General features: G+C 48.9%; 1 pseudogene; it reads left to right on the top strand.

The window, feature by feature from the left end:
* The first annotated feature begins 9,336 nt into the window (after positions 1–9,336).
* LOC113247118 (histo-blood group ABO system transferase 2-like) lies at positions 9,337–11,673 on the top strand (annotated as a pseudogene).
* Positions 11,674–17,009: the final 5,336 nt, after the last annotated feature.

The following is a 17,009-nucleotide window of genomic DNA, read 5'->3' as shown; positions in this document are numbered from 1 at the left end:
TAAGTGTGTCCAGTCCCTTGCCATCCAAAGTGCTAGGTGACACATCAGGATTGACAATCCCTGAGACTCCCTGTGCACGTGTCCTCACTGGGAGGAGCATGGCTGGGGGAGAGAAAGACAGTAGATGGGGTCAGGTCTCAGCGGAGCTCCAGAACAGTTCTGTCCCTGTTCCTTCTCTGTCCCTGGAGAGGAAAACCCCAGAACCCTGAGAGGAGAATCAGCAGGAGGAAGAGGCCCTAGTTGGCTAATGGGTCTGCTTGTTTTTTCCTTATTTTAGGGTCCATTTTGTTAATGTGCATTTTTATTAGGAAATCACCCATTTCCTCTAGGCTTCCTGTCAGATGCAATAGGTTTCTCTTATTTGACCTTCAATTTCTACTCCCTTTCTATTTTTCTTCAGAATTGCCAAAATTAATGAACAAATGTTGATGCATTACTATTTACTAAAGACTATACTTACTCAGGTTCCCTCTGTTCTACCTTTTCTGGTTCCAGGATCTCACAAGGGCACCCATGACATGTGGTCATCATGTCTCTTTAGGCTCTGCTTGGCTGTGACTTGTCTTGTTTTGATGACCTGGATGGTGTTGAGAAGGAATGGTCAGGCATTTTGTACATAGACCTGCATTGGGATTTCCTTGTTTTTCTCATGGTTAGACGGGGGGTTGTGGTTTTCAGGGAAGCGGATCACAGAGGTAAAGTGCTCTGTCATCACTGTACAGCAAGGAACACTTGTCACTGTCTGTGTTAACCTTGGTCACCTGGCCTCAGCTGTGTTGGTCAGGCTTCCCCACCATGAAGTTACTTTCCCAGGTGCCTATGGTGTGTCCTCGTGAGCAGGAAGACACTGTGTGGAGCCCACACACTTTAGGAGAGGGGAGTCAGCTGCACCTCCTTGATGGGTAGCTGAGTGTCTGTCTATATTTTTTATTTGGAATTCTGTTAGGTCTATTCAACCCCAATTGTAAAAACCTGTGTAATCTGTTAATAAAAAATACAACTGAGTAATTTAAAAGATCACATTGGCTTTATTGAACAATTCATGAATTGGGCAGCATCCCATCTAGCAAATAGAAAGGACCTCCTTTGAGCTGCACGGAAGGAAAGGCTTTTAAAAGCAGACAGGGAATTGAAAAAAGGAAATCATTAGCAAACGATGCATTGTTTTAGGCAGGGTTGCCCTCCTAAGGGGAACAGAAGGGGCCATTCTGTACCTATTCCAGGTTGACTGGTTAAAGATTACATGGAGGTGGGGGTGTGTGAAACTGCAGTTGGGTTAGGTGGTAAATCCTCCTTTGCTGACCTTGGTCTCTTAACATTAAGTGACTCCATTTGGGGCCTGTGGTTTCTATGTATGTATGTATGTGTGTATGTATGTATGAATGAATGACAGCCAGTGAGAGAGGGAACACAAGCAGGGGGAATGGGAGAGGAAGAAGCAGGCTCCCAGCGGAGCAGGGAGCCCGATGCGGGGCTCGATCCCAGGATCCCGGGATCACACACTGAGCCAAAGGCAGATGCATAACGACTGAGCTACCCAGGTGCCCCCCTGTGGTTTCTTTTTAACAAATCATTTATTTTTACCAGTGCTTTCCGTTGTCTCCCGTTTTCCGTTGACATAATTCCATCTTTCTGGCTTTTTTCTTGGTACTTTCTTACTTTCTGATACTTCAAGGTTATCCTGGCTCCCACATTTACTGTCTCAGTCCTGGTGTCAGCAATTTCTTTAAAGAGCTCTGGCTCCTTTTATTAGACAATGCTATTAAAGTCTCACCTGTGGGAACTGAATGTGCTCAGCAGACAATACAAAGCAATATATGCTTGTATTCCCACCTATGTTGACACACCGAACTATAAAGATTTCTGTGTGGAACGGTCTCTGTCCATATTAAACTAAAGATGAGTTTATACCGATGTCTCCAGCCTGGTCTGTCATCACATGGATATTGTGATCTTCTCTCTTTGCTGATCTGTAACTTTCTACTCCAACAGTGACAAACTGGCTCTCACCACCTGCCATGTATTTAATTCGCCACTCCATTCCAGATTACAGATGTCGTGTTTTCAGATCTGTTAGCTACCACCCCGATAAGAAAGAACTTTATTCAATAGAGTACACTGTGTATATACAGTACATTTTTCCTTTAGTCTACAGATTCCACTCATTTCCAAAGTTTACTTAGGTCAGCATCTTTTGCCATACAACCTGCAGTGGGTGTTTTTTCATACATTTCCAGTACAGTTAGATTATTTGTCATATTCTGTATTCCACTGAAGGGGCAGAAGAAATTTTGCTCATTTCAAGGTTCTTGCAGTGGGACTGGGAATTACACTGACATGGGACAGATTAACATGAGGGAAAAAAAACCCATAAAGTTTAATCATGTACACATGATTAAATGACCAAGGCCGGCAGGTTTTATACTTTGTGGACAAAGAGAAAATAAATCTGTGAGGAATTCACAGAAGAAAGAAAACAACCTTGGGAGCTTCAATTAGTAAGGACTTCTAAACAGAATTTGAGCTGGGGTAGTAAATTCGTCAAAAGTAACAAGAATTGTTTATGCAGCCTTCTGGGCTCTTAATTTCCCATTTCTGGTGATTAGGAAGTCTTCACCTCCTGGTACAGGGAGATATTCACGTGGAAATTGATTTCCCGCTTCCAGGGGGACAGAGGAGGGTCTGAGTGTCCCTCTTACATAGGCCGTCTCCTAAGTAACTTTTATTTAAAATGATCAGTATGCCAGAGTGGCACATTTGGGGCAGTCTGCCTTCGGCCCCAACATCCCACATCCCAAATGTGACACTCCCACATCCTAAATAACTTAACTTTGAGTAGGTTATGATTTACTCTTTGAGATGTGAAAATGTTTGGGTTTTGACAAATGCACAGTGACAGGTATGCAGCACTAAAATATCATGCTATACTTCAAACTCCCCACCCCATGATGCTTTTGTCATCTCTAGTTTTGCCTTTTCCAGAAAATCCTATAAATGGGGTCATACAGTGTGTAGCCTTTTCAGACTGGATTCTTTCACTTAGCAAAATACACATATGATTCATCCATGTCCTTGTATGAGGTAATGGTTCATTCCTTTTTATTGCTGAATAGATTGACAGGAGAAAAACAGAAGTTTAATAACATATATACGTTCTGTATTCATGGGAGATACCCAGGAAAATGGAATAACTCCCCAAAGTGGCCCAGCCACCACCCTAAATGCCATATTCAGCTAAAGACACAGATTTTGGATGGTGGGAAGGCCAGTTAAGGGACATTACCAGGCCAAGCACAGTAAAGGAGAGTATGGCTGTTATGCAGATTTAAGTCTGTGCCTTCTCCTTTGGTAAGAGTGTGTTGAGATTTAGTCATTCTTCTTATCCTGGTAGAGAGAGGGAGACACCCTTACAAATGAAGTTTTCCTTTATAAGTATACCTTTCACTGACCAAATGGCAACCTATGTTCAGTTTTCAGAGATTCACCTGTGTCTGCTGTTTCTTAAAATTAATCAGCCCCAAATAATCCTTGTGCCAAAGAGGCACATTTGGGGTGGCATATTCTGCTTTCTTCACATGGATGCACCCCAGTTTGCTTATGGATTCATCTATTGAATTACATCCTGATTTCTTTAAAATTTTAACCATGAGATATAGAGCTGTGTGCATAACTGCCTGAGAGATTTTGTTTGGAAATAGATTTTCAAAGCAGTTGTCTAAATACCAGAAGCACGATTGTTGGATCCTAAGGTGAGACGTATTTAACGTTGCAAAAAATATGCCAAACTGTCTTCTGAAGTGTCCTTACATGCATTTCCCCAAGCGTGAAGGACATTTGCTGTCATTCCTCACCTTCTAGCAATCGGTATTCTTGTTTTTTGTAGTTTAGCATTTCTAATAGGCATGCAGTGCTCTCATTGCTTTTTTTTTTTAATATTTTACTTATTATTTTTAAATTATTTATTTATTTATTTATTTATTTATTTATTTATTTATTTTTGCGCATATGTGTGCGAGAGAGAGTGTGAGCACAACAAGCATTAGGGGCAGAGGAAGAAGCAGACTCCTGGCTGAGCAGGGAGCCCAACGTGGGACTTAATCCCAGGACCCTGGGATCATGACCCGAGCCGAAGGCAGACACCTAACGTACTGAGCCATCCAGGAGCCCTCATTGTTTTATTTTTATTTATTTTTTTTAAAGATTTTATTTATCCATTTGGGAGAGAAAGAGCAAGAGAGAGAGCACAAGCAGGGTGAAGGGCAGAGGGACAAGCAGACTCTTGGCAGAGCAGGGAGCCCGACCTGGGGCTGGATCCCAGGATTCTGGGATCATGACCGGAGCTGAAGGCCGATGCCCAACCAAGCCACCCAGGCACCCCGTTTCTCATTGTTGTTTAAATTTATGATTTCCTAATCATGGAGGATGTTGAGCATATTTTGCGCACTTATTATCTGTACATCTTCTCTGTCTAGGCATCTATGCAGATATTTACCCATTATCGATTAGGTTATTTCATTTTTGTTTAGTTCTGAGAGTTTGTTTGTATATTTTGAATACAAATCCCTTATCAGATACGTGTTTTGCAAGTATTTTCTCCCAATCTGTGGTTTGTCTTTTAGTTTTTTGAGTGAGGTTCTTCACAGAGTAGAAGTTTTAATTTTAGAAAGTTCATGTTATCAATTTTCTTCTTTTGTGTATTGGCCTGTGGTGTTGTGTGTTAAAACTCTTCAACAAACCCAAGGTCATGTAGATTTTATGTTTTCTTTTTGATATTTTGATAGTTTTGCATTTTAAATTTATCTACAATTTTGAATGAATTTTGGTACAAGTTGTAAAGTTTGTATCTGCATTTCATTTAATTTCATATAGTTTCCAATTAATTGTCCCTATTTCCAGAGATTTCAGGGAATATTGGGCTCGATTTCAGTTTGGATTTCCAAAATTTAATGGATTCAGCTGGCCCCCGGGGAGGGGACAGGTGCCTCCACTGAACTGAGCGCGCATCCTGCACTGCCCCCACCGCCCGCAGGGGGCGCCCGAACCCAGCTCCCCGACCGGTGGGGGGCATTCGCGTCCCTCTGACAGGAGCCCGGCCTCCTCAGGACCCTCTGTGGGGGCTTCTGGAGGACGTGGGGCCCCGTCCGCGCTGACAGGACCCGCTGTGGAGACTTCGGGAGAAGGTGGGGCCGCGTCCAGGTCGACAGGACCCGCTGTGGAGGACGTGGGGCCGCGTCCACACCCACTGGGCCCGCAGCCGGAGAAGGTGAGAGCCGCCTGAGCGGGGACGGCTGAGGGGTCCATGCTCACAGGACCCCGCGAGGCAGGGCGCGCTGTGTAGACGGTGGGGTCTCCCCTCTCTGGGCTCGGATCCGCTGCGTGGTCCGCGGGTCCGTGTCTACGCGCACACGGATCCGGTTCCGGGGGCTCCGCAGGCGGTCTGCCGTCAGGGAGCCTCCGGCCGGTGCTTCCCCGGCCTCGGCCCCGCACGGTCCTCCCGCGTCCACACCGGGTCCGATCTGGGCAGGGCTGCGCCTCCATCACGAAGCTTGGTGCCCGCCCGGGTGACCTGGTGCTGACCTGGTGCTGACCTGGTTGGTGACTCTGCGGCGACGTCAGGGCCGTGAACCCCCACACGCGGTCTCCACACGCAGACTCCCCGGCTGCCGTTTCTCTCCCACGCGGACGCTTCAGCGCGTTTGACCGCGAACAGGGACGCGCCCCGCGGACCCCGCACAGCCCCGAACGGGGCAATCAGCGCGGTGTCCGCAAAACAACCCAGACCGCGGCCCGCGTCAGCGTCGCCGCCTGCCCCGCTCTCGGAAGTGTGCTGACCCTTCGGATCCGGTTTTCTCCTTCCGGAACCGCTCCCGGGACTTCCGGTACTCGCACAACCCCCGTGGGTTGAAGGAGCGCACAGGGCTCCAATCCGGGTGGGCTGTCACTGGGGCTGCTGTCAGAGTCCATCCACGTGGTGACATGCGTCAGTCCTTCACTTCTTCACTGTGACTAAACGTAGTAGCATTCACCACTTCAGACACTTCAGGTTCACAGCTCTCTGGCCTTAGCCGAGTTCCCACGGTTGTACGTCATTGTCCCCAGCTGTCTCCTTCTCCCCAGGGAGACCGTGCGCCTGCAACACCGGCTCCGCACTCCCCTTTCCCCTCGGCCCTGCTGCCACGTTCAACCCTGTGTCTCTGCTTACTTCGTATCAGAATCCTGTCTTTCTGTGACTGGCTGATTTCACCCAGCACGATGACTGCCAGGGTCAGTCCGTGTTGTAGCGTGTGTCAGAACTCCCCTCGTGTTCAAGGCTGAGTCGTGTTCCATCGTGTACATACCACATTTTGTGTATCCATTCATCTGTCAGTGGACGCTTGGGTTGCTTCCTCCTTTTGGCTGTTGTGAAAAATGCTGCTCTGAATAAGGGTACGTCCACTTTCAATTTTGCGGGCATATATGCTGCAGTGGAATTCTGTGTTTAATATTTTGAGAAGTCTCCATATTTTTTTCCACAAATGAAACAATTTACTTCATTCGTTCCTAAGGCAGAACAAGATTGCCATTTATGGATCTACGTCATTTTGTTTGTCCTTTTCCCCAGTGATGGACATTCACATAGCTTCTGGTTTTTGCCTGTTGTGAATACTGCTGCTATGAATATTTCTGTACATTTTGTTTGTTTGAACCAGTGTTTTCAATTTTGGGGGTATCTATCTAGGAGTACAATTGTTGAACCATACGGTAATTCTACTTTGATCTATTTGAGTAAATGCCAAACTATTTTATACATAGACTACACCATTTTTCACAAGCAAGGTTTAAGGGTTTCAGTTTCTCAACATCCTTTCCAAAATTTGTTATTTTTAGTTTTCTTGATTATGGTGATTGTACTGTGTGTAAAAGGACTGGTTTAAATCTTCATTTCCATAAAGACTAATGATGTTTAACATCTATTCATGTGCTGTTCACCACTTGTATGATTTCTCTGGAGAAAGGTCTATCCAAGTCCTTTGTCCATTTTAAAAATTGGGTTGTCTTTTTGTTGAAGAGTTGTAAAAGCTCTTTACATATTCTGGGAAACAGACTCTTATTAGATAAATCATGTACAAATAATTCCTTCCATTCTGGCTGTCTTTTCACTTTCCGGATAGTATCTTCTGATGTACAAAGATTTTTAATTTCTTTTTTTACATTACTTTTTTAAGAGTGATTGAGAGAGAGTGTGCGAGTGGTCAGGGGCAGAGGGAGAAGGAGAGAGAATCTTAAGCAGGCCCCACACTCAGTGTGGAGCCTTATGTGGGGCTGGATCTCATGACCCTGAGATCATGATCTGACCCAAAATTAAGAGTCGGATGCTTAACAAACTGAGCCACCCATGTGCCCAGGACAGATTTTTAATTTTGAGGATATTATTTTATCTATTTTTTTCTTTCCTTTCTTATGCTTTGGTGTCAGATATAAAAGCATTGCTAAATCCAGGGTTATGAAGATTTATCCCCATTTATTTCTTCTAGAGTTTATAATTTTACCTCTTACATTTGAGCCTTTAACTTATTTTGAGTTAATGTTTATATGTGGTGTGAGAGGTAAGGGTCCAGTTTCATTCCTCTGTACATGGATAGCCAATTGTCTAGCACCCTTTGTTGAAAAGACCATTCTCTCCCCCAGTGTAATGTTGTCCACCCTTGTCAAAATTCAGTGAACCATAGGTGAAGAGGTTTATTTCTGGGCTCTCAGTTAAATTTCACTGATCTGTATGCATACCTTTTTATAAAAATTTATTTTATTTATTTTAAAAAAATTAAATTTAAATCCAATTAATTAACATGTACTATTTGTTTCAGGGTGTATGCATACATTTACGACACTATCACAATGTTTTGTTTACTGTTGCTTTATATTAAGATTTGAACTTCAGAAGTATGACCTTTCACCCTTGATTTTCTTTTTCAAGATTGTTTTGGTTATCCTGTAGTCCCTTGAAATTCCATATGATTGTTAGTATTAGCTTGTGTATTTCTTCCCAAAGGCCTTTGTGAATTTTCTTGGGAATACTTTGAATTTTCACATTGCATTGTGTACTATTTTCATTTTATCAATGGTATATCTTTTCATCACCATGGGTGGTCTCAGATTTATTTAGGTTTCCCCTTCTTGCAGCAATGTTTTGTAATTTTCAGTGTACAAGTGCACCTTGATTACATCTATTCCTAAGTATTTTGTCAATGTTGATGTTCCCTAAAATGGAATTGTTTTCTTGAATTCCCTTTTGGATGATTCACTGCTAGTGTATACAAATAAGAGAGATTTTTGTGTATTGATATTTCATCCTATAACTTTGCTGAACTAGGTAACTGGCTGTAATCCTTTTTTGTTGATTCTTTAGGAATCTCTCTATATAAGATGATGTCATCTTTGGTTTCTGAATGGACCTAGTTCTACTGTTTCCTTTCCCGTGTGGATTCCTTATTTCTTGCCTTATCGTTCTGGGTAGAACTTTCAGTATTATACTGAGCAATGAGTGAAAGCTAACATGATGAACTTGTTTGTGATTTCAGAATAGAGCTGTCAGTCCTCAAAATTGAGCATGATGTTTGATTAGGGTTAGGGTTAGGGTTGGAGTTAGGGGTTAGGGTTAAGGGTTAGGGGTTAGGAGTTAGAGTCTCCCTGTCCTGTGCTGTACAGAGCCCATTCTCCTCCAGTAACCAGAGCGATCATTTCAGACAGATCATTTTGAGCCTGTCTGTGATCCCCTCCCCACCTGCCCATCTTCTCCATCCTCCCCTCTCCCACTGCTGCCTCCCCTCTCCCCCATGGGCCACCCAGGTGTGTGATTGTCCCACATGTGCCTTGGGCCTGACTCCAAGCCTTTGCATTTCTGTGTCCTCTGCCAGGATCACTCTTCTCTCTTCTTGCCTCATGTCTGGCTTGTTCCCCCACTGGCTGGGCCTCTACTTGACCCCTGGTGTCTGCTGGGTGTGTGTACTCGTCCCCTATTTAAATGTAGTGCCCGCCTTCCCTCTGTGAGCGATTTACTAACCTGCCAAGTATGGGGCCGGCACAGGGAAGTAGCTTTAGTGCCTGTATAAAAAAAAATCAGTCTCAGGGCACTGGGTGGCTCCGTCATTAAGCATCTGCCTTTGGCTCAGGTCATGATTTCAGGGTCCTGGGATTGAGCCCACTGTCGGGCTCCCTGATCAGCGGGGAGCCTGCTTCTCCCTCTCCCATTCCCCCTGTTTGTGTTCCCTCTCTAGCTGTCTCTCTCTTTGACAAAAATAAATAAATAAAATCTTAAAGAAAATCAGTGTCAGAGGGGCTCACCACACTTGCCTGATGATGGGGGAGCTGCTGTCCCCATGGTGGGGAGCAGGTAGTCCCCTCAAAGGGGGACCAGCCATGTGAGGCAGTTGGACAGGACTCCCAGCTTCATGGGGCCGGGGAATGTAGACCTAGACCTGGAAGCTTACACCCTTGGATTCAAAGCTGGGGCCTAAGCAACCCCCCTCATCTTCCAGGGGTCCTCTTTCCCCTTCCCTGCCCACGGCTGGACCTGATTCCTGACCTGGGGGATTTCGAGGGTGACCCCTCCTAGGAATACCAGTGGTTAGTGATGGATCTTGTCAGCAGAATGCCCAGTAGCCTTCATGGGAGGACCCTACAAGAGGTGGAGATAGTTCTGTGGGGGCCAGTGACAGCCCACTCAAAGCAAAGTGGGGCAGGTGGCCGGCCCTGCTGGTTCTACCCAGTCTGTAGGGCATAGAAACAAGGGCTGTGCCCAAAGGTGCTCAACTCATGGCAGGTGGGGACTGGACCTGCAGGGGGTCAGCCAGGGGGGGGACACCTGCAGCGTTTGCCCGGGAGCTCAGCACAGGGGGAGTGTTCCTGGCTCCAGCATGCTGACTGTGGGGCTGCATTGGTTTCTAGCCTCCTAAGCCTCAGGCTCCCCTTTGTAAGATCGGGTGCTGACAGCCCCCATCTCTGGGAGCAGAAGGTAGGGAGGCCCCACCGGCAGACTTGCTCAGGACAGGCCAGGAGGGTGGCTGTTGCTTAAAACAGCCCAGGGCCTACCCCCTTGAAGAAGGTGTACATGTTCATGGCCTGAGTTTTGGGGTCCTGCCGCCAGCCTCTGGCAGTGACCCTCCTCCAGTGCTGTCCCCTGTCCCTGTGGATACGTGGTCTTCCTGGAGCTGGTCCTGCAGACGGCGGAGAAGCACTTCATGGTGGGACACAGGGTCACCTACTACGTCTTCACCAGTCAGCTGGCTGCCGGGCCCCATGTGCCCCTCCGGGAAGGCTGGAGGGTGGTGGTCCTCGAGGTCCCCGGCTTCCTGCGCTGGGAGGGTGTGCCCATGCAGTATATGTGATCATCAGCCACTTCTGCAGACAGCTCTTCCTGTCATCGCTCACTGAAATGAAGTTCTCAGACACCACTCTGAGTGGCCACGCAGGGCTGCCTCTGCAAGGGAGAGCAGCAGCAGCTGGATTCTGCACATAGCTTTTATTTTATTTTTTATCAGAAAAGCAAGGACAGATGCCTCAAAGTGTAGGAAAGGGGTACAAAGGGATAGCAAATATCTTGAAGCTGTAAAGCAGGCCTGCACCCTCCCCTACATGCAGGTGCGCAGGGAGGCAGTCATGAGATACGGGAAGAGTGGAATGTTTGTGCTAGCAAACGCCAGGTGCAAAAAGGGGGGACTGAGGGTTACATTCTTTCCTAGCTCCTAACCTATGCCCTGCCCCTGGGGATCATGGGATCCTGCTCCTACCAGGCCATTGCGTTCAACAGCCTGAGAACAAGAAGGCTGCTGACGTTTCAGCTGCTTCCACAATCACTCCTTAGGGCTTACAACATATTTTCTAAGAATAACTCCACACTTTCTCTGTGAGGTGGACTACCTGGTGTGCACAGAGATAGATAGGAAGTTCCGTGACCATGTGAGCGTGGAGCTCCTGTCCCCCCTCTTTGACACCCTGCACCCTAGTTTCTACTGGGCAGCCCACAAGGACTTCGGCTCTGAGCATTGGCTGCAGTTCCAGGCGCACATCCCCAGGGACCAGGGTGACTTTACTACGTGGGGGCCTTTTTTGGTGCTAGAGGTTCACTGACTGACCTTGGTCTGTCACCAGGCAATGGGGGGTCGTCAACCTGGCCATTGGGATCGAGGCGGTGTGGCAGGATGAGAGCCGCCTGAACAGGTACTTGCTGGACCACAAGCCCATTAATGTGCTGCCCCAGAGGACCTGTGGGACCCACAGCTGCTGGACTGGCCCCCCATCAAGAAGAAGCTGAGATTCGTGGCTGTGCCCAAGAATCACCAGGACATCCGGAACTCATGATGGACTCTCCCCAGAGGACCTGTGGGACCCGCAGCTGCTGGGCTGGCCATGGGTCATGAAGAAGCTGAGATTTGCGCCATGCCCAAGAATCACCAGGACACCCAGAACTCATGAGGGGCTGCTCCTGTCTCCATCAGGGGGTGCTGCCTTGAGTAGAGCCATCAGAGCAGGGTCCTACTTCTGTCCCCTTGAGGGAGATGGTGGAGCCTAGCCCCCAGTCCAGGACCCCCAGTCACCCGCATGCACAGGAGGCTTGCCTGGGATCACAAGTTCCTCTTGGTCAGTGCATTTTGATAACTTCTGGGTGATTTGCAGCTGTGATTGGCTCTAGTTTTATGTCAGATATTTTTCTGTGTCAATGCTGAGCAACCATCTTTTTTTTTTAAAGACTTTATTTATTATGTCAGAGAGAGAGAGGGAGGGAACGCACAAGCAGGGGGAGCAGCAGGCAGAGGGAGAAGCAGGCTCCCCGCTGAGCAAGGAGCCCAATGTGGGACTTGATCCTAGGACCCTGGGATCATGACCTGAGTGGAAGGCAGATGCTTAACCAACTGAGCCACCCAGGTGTCCCTGAGCAACTATCTTTAAAAAGAACAACCGAGGTAAAATGTTTTCTCCCTGGTTCTAAACAGACAACACCTGGTGGGGCTGGGAGCTGCCCTGCAGCAGCCTTGGAGCCAGAACAGGTCCTGGCCGGGACTTCCCTGCCGGTCTTCACACCACACCGTGGCCATGGGGCTTCAGGGTCAAGGGTGTGCTAAGCCACCATTCAGACCCCCAGTCCCCTGACTGCCAGAGGCCTTGGCCGTGGCCACTAGCTCGGCCTCTAGGAGCATAGAGGATAGCCCTCTGGGTTATATACAGTTCCTGCCTTGGTTTTAAATGGCTATTTCTGTGCTGGTGTTTGTGAGATGTGGGCACTGGCTCTGTCTGGATGCGCGTCCTGTTGGGATCCCTCAGTGCCCACTGGAGGGTTTGCACTTGTGGACTCTCTCTGGAACATCTGCCTGCACTTCATCTTAGCAAGCATTCACTGAGTGCCTACTGTGAGCTCGGTCACCAACAAGGGGCAGAGCGTGAGAGCGAGAACCAAGATACAGGATCCCTGCTCCAGGGCCCTCCTGGGACTCACGATGGCCCGGTCCTCCTGACTCACTACTTTCCTATTGTGGTGTGATGGACATACGACTGATACTTAAGCACATTTCAGGGTACAATTCAGTGGCAATACGTACATTCACTGCTCTGCACCCACCACCTCCATCCATCGCCACAACTTCATTGTCATCCCAAACTGAACCTCTACCCACGAGACCCATTCCACCTCCCCAGCCCTAGCACTCAGCAGCTCCTTCCACCTCTATGAATTGGAGTGCTCTCTGTCCCTCACAAGTGGGGTCCTGCAGTATCAGTCCTTTAGGGACTGGCTTATTTCATGTAGCACAATGACCTCAAGGTCTGTCCCCATGAGCCTGGACCTGACCCACTTTTCCCCCAAAGGAGTGGCTCAGCCCTCTCCTGTCTAAGCTGAGCCTCCTCAGTCCCCTCTGCTCCCCTCATCTTCCTTCTCAGCCTGAAGATGATCCCAGCCAATCTGCAGCTTTGAAGACCTGTTCAGTCCAGATGCCGGACACATACTCCCGGGGCCTCGGGCCTCACCTACCCCATCTGTCCATGTCAGGTGACTGCGCCCCCTCAAGCTGGCCACCTGCTCCTCCCACAGGTGTCCCCACCTCAGGAGAGGGAAACACCAAGTCCACACCCTTGGAGTCCTCTGTGACTTCTTGCTTACCACCAACTGTAGTGAGGTGGCTACTGGAGGGCATTCAATGTCCAAAACATTTAAAGGCATATGTGAGTCTCTTCTGCCCAGGGCAATGGGTAACAGTTGGGGCAAACAGAAACCAAGCAGACTCACTGGAAGAAAGGCTGAGTGATGAGGAGCTTTAGGGAAAAAGGGCCTGGAAGCTCTGACCTATTCCTGAGCCCCTGGGACACTGCATGAATGGGCTAGGTGCCTGTTCAGTGCTGACCTGAGAAGACTCTAGGCTCTCCCCTCTGGTGATTGTCAGTCTCCACAATTAGGAAGCAAAGGCCATGGTAGAGTCCTTAAAAGGCCTGGCTGGCATCGAAGCTGTATCCTGACACACACACACCCAGAGCCCTCCTTCGCATCTGCAAAGACTAGAAGTTGTTTTTTTTTCGGAGGAAGGGCGGTTTCCAGGTGTTTAAGGAAATCTCGCCCAATCAACAGTTGACCACTGCATTTACAGAACAGACACTTCAGTGGCCACACATGGCAAGGAATACAGATTTGACAAAATTAGGTTAGAAAAGTCACTATGCCAGCAGCAGAACTGCAGTGAGAGGAGCAGCAGTGAACCCTGGGGAGGAGGAGAACTGGTATTTGACTTGCTACATTACACTATCCACACTGTCCAAAATCTAAAGGCAGAGAGATGAGTGGCGGTGACACAGGAAAGGGATCTATTTCAGTGCAGCTGACACAGGAAGGCAGAGGACTGGCATGATCTCAAGGTGCTGAAAACACTCCTGGGTTTTTAGTAAGGAAAATATAGGACAAGGGCTGGTGGGTTGTGCAGGGGGGCAGTAAGGTTCCTGTCGATCATTGTCTTGGGGTCAATCATGCAGGGTCTTGTTGGCGTCAGGACAGTGGTTATTGCTTGAGGGGTCATTTTGGTGCCCGCTGGGTTTTTCACTTGAGTTAACAGATGAGCCCAAAGGAAGGACATCATCAGTTAGAAGTACAGCTGAAGGTCAGAGTGGAGGTGGTTAAAGACCTCTTTCACTCATAGAGTGGGGAAGCTCTGAGCTCTGCTGCACACCTTGCACTGCTCATCACGTCCTTCTGCCTGGTCCTGAGTTCTGTCCTTTTAAGGAATTGGTCATCTAGTAAGTGACATATTTCTCCGAGTTCCATGAGCCACTCGAGCAGATTATTCGAACCGGAGGAGGAGGTTGTGGGGACCTCCAATCTGTAGCCCATAGCTCGGAAACACAGGTGACCTCTCTGCCCAGCCACTGGCTGACCACGACTTTAACAGCACAGGGACCTCAGGGGGCACACACAACAAGGAACACAGACTTCGCAAAGTTAGTTCAGAAAAGTCACTAAGCCAACAGTAGCAACTACAGCAAGCAACAGTAACAAAGCCTGGCATGGGGAAGGTCTGATATTCAGGATGCTTCCATTATAGTATTCATAATCACACCCTGGGCTTGTCACTGGGTCCGAGTCCCCTGGATTGGGGTCAGGTAGCTCCTACATGTTCTACCTGCCTCTCCCCAGCTCCCCCAGCCATGCACAGCCCTATGCTGCTTTTCAGCAGAGGTCAGTTTGAACCAAGGCCAGGAAGGCAGGATGGGTTTTCCTGACTCCCCCTGCCACCCGTCCCCCCCCCCCCACCCCAGTGCTGCAAGAGAGGAAAAAGTTTTCCTCAACCCTCTTAAGGTCCCTGGCTGGGTCTGGAAATTGACAAAGACAGATGAACAGGAGAACAGCAAGCAAATGTATAGATTTTTTCTCACAAGACCATGGAGACCAGCAAAGGTGACTAGAGCAGACAGCTCTTCAACCTTTTAGACAAAGAAGCAATAAATGTGTGAAGAATTGACAGACACAAGGCTTTGGGCTAGGGCTGGTAAATGGTAAAAAGTAGCTAGGAAGATCAGGGTGAGTTTAACCAGGTTTGTTCCTACAGCCTTCGTGGCTCCACATTCCTTGACTGTGATGATAAGCGCATGTCTTCCCTGTAGTCTGGGGAGAGAAAGTTCCACCTGGGAGTATTCTGACCTGCTTCAGGGAAGAAGGGCTCATGGCTGGGGGTCAGAGGGACCTTCCTGCTTCTGCTTAATGCAAAAGTTCTTTCAGCTTCTATATTTAATTTGTCAAGGTGCCATATTTGGGGTAGTGTGTCCTGACCCTCACTGGCCTGGTGCTGTACTCTGTCTCCTCCTAGTATCCAGGATATTGAATGTGCTGCTGTGGGGACCTCCCAGCCCTGGGGAAGCCCCTTGTCCAGGGAGGCACCTGCCTCAAGGGGAGGCTTGCCTTTGACTTCCCACACGGGTGCCCTGTTGTTAAGGGCAGCCGCCCCTCTTCAGGGAGATTGGGTGGGAGAGTGCAGATCTTACTTCGAGAAACTGACTTCATTTCCTGAAAATGACTACCCAGTAGTGGGATCATACAGGAGTTCTATTTTTAGTATTTTGGGGAAGCTCCATACTTTTCCCAGCATGACTATGCCAACCAAAGTCAATTCTGGATGATTTTTACCTATAAACCAGAGATTTTTCAAGAACCTCTCCAGCAGAGAACATGAGAACATTTTCAAGACCTTGGACAGATTTCCCAGAATGCCAAGTATACTAACCATAGGAACAAACCGGTAACTTAGAGACTATTGAAATGAAGAACTCGTTCTCCTTCTTCCATTTCTGGCTAGTGTGCTGGTCTGTGGCTCAATCCCACCTCAGGCAGCTGCAAGGTTGACCTCCCAGGTCAGCTGCCACTGAGATGGCTACTGTTCCCAGAAATTCTTCAGGGTGTGGCCGGGTTTCCCCACCTGTGCGCAGATCAAGTTGGCAACCTCTGACAGTGGAGCCACGGGTGCTCCAGGCATGGTCCCCACCGCCAGCCCCCCAGTAGAGCCATCACACTGAGTGTTTACGGGGACGGGAGCTGCCCCCAGGCAAAAACACCGGAGATTCTCACTATGCCTACCTGACTCCAGATGCTCCCCAGTTCCTCCTGTGCCCTGGCGTCTTCCTGGAGCCCTGACCTGGCTGTTTTCAGGCAGCTCATCCAGTGGTACCCTCACTTTTTGGGAGGGGGACTGCTGGAATCCGCAGTGTGTCCTGCTGCCCCACCTGGGTCGCTTTTTGAAGGCACATTGTCTGGCCCATCTGAGGACCCGAGTCTGTGGGTTAGACCCAGGTCTGTGGCCTAGAGGGATTCTGAGCAGAGCTGGTGGGATGGGAGGGCTGCAAGGCACAGAGGCAGGTTTCCAAAAATCTACCTTCCTATAGTTTTTGAATCAAAGCCCTGAGATCTTTAAGATGCCAGCAATGTTAGAGCATGGGCCAGAAAAACAAATGTCCCTGTGCACCCAACACCACCTAAACTATTGGCCATTTCTTGTCACTTGAGCTGAGTACAAAAGATTGGGAGTGGGGGCTTGAGGGAGGGGTCCTGGGTCAGATTTTGTGTTTGGGGGACAAAGGCCATCCAGACAATCTTGTGCTGGGTCTGAGGAGGGGGCCTGTCTGGAGACCCCAGCTGGAGGCATTGCTGTCTGCTGATGCCCCCTCAGCCTGCCCCAGTGCACCTGCTGCTGGGGGAGCGCCTGCCCCCTCCTCTCTGCCTGAGGGCTCTCTCCTGCACCAGCGGTGCCTCGTCCCCTGCCAGCCACTGCCAGCCTGCAGCCTGGGAGCCTGGATACCCTGATTTCCTCTAGCTGCTGGGGGAGCGCCTGCCCTCTCCTCCCTGTGGAGGGCTCTCTCCTGCACCAGCGGTGCCTCCTCCGCTGCCAGTCACTGCCAGCCTGCAGCCTGAGAGTGTGGACACCCTGAGTTCCTCTAGCTGCTGGGGGAGCGCCTGCCCTCTCCTCCCTGTGGAGGGCTCTCTCCTGCACCAGCGGTGCCTCCCCCCT

The sequence above is a fragment of the Ursus arctos genome, unplaced genomic scaffold (genome assembly GCF_023065955.2).
Source record: "Ursus arctos isolate Adak ecotype North America unplaced genomic scaffold, UrsArc2.0 scaffold_13, whole genome shotgun sequence".
NCBI lineage: Eukaryota > Metazoa > Chordata > Mammalia > Carnivora > Ursidae > Ursus > Ursus arctos.
The sequence above is the reverse complement of the archived record's forward strand: the minus strand, read 5'-3'. Positions and strand labels throughout refer to the sequence as shown.